Raw genomic sequence first — 234 nt, 5'->3', positions numbered from 1 at the left:
TTATCTCTTATTATTTTTCTTCCATGGGTTGGGTTGATAGATTCTCCATATTACTCAATCGTCTTGAAAAAAAGTATGAAGAATTTGTTATCTTCTATCAAGAATTCATTAATGAACATTTTGATCCAAATAGATCAAAACCCGGGCAAGAGGACATAGTCAATATCTTACTACATATCTGGAAAGATCGTGATTTTGCAATTAATCTCACTATGGATCACATAAAAGCTGTGC

The 234-nt window shown here is 32.1% G+C and overlaps 1 pseudogene; it reads left to right on the top strand.

Annotated features, from left to right (window-relative positions):
• Positions 1-230, top strand: part of LOC149526179 (5-OH-xanthotoxin synthase pseudogene) — an 846-nt pseudogene extending 616 nt beyond the window's left edge.
• Positions 231-234: the final 4 nt, after the last annotated feature.

This window comes from Theobroma umbraticum, unplaced genomic scaffold, assembly GCF_002168275.2.
Source record: "Theobroma umbraticum cultivar Fairchild unplaced genomic scaffold, ASM216827v3 scaffold_4036.1, whole genome shotgun sequence".
NCBI classification, from domain to species: Eukaryota; Viridiplantae; Streptophyta; class Magnoliopsida; order Malvales; family Malvaceae; genus Theobroma; species Theobroma umbraticum.
This window is presented reverse-complemented; position numbering and strand designations above follow the sequence as displayed.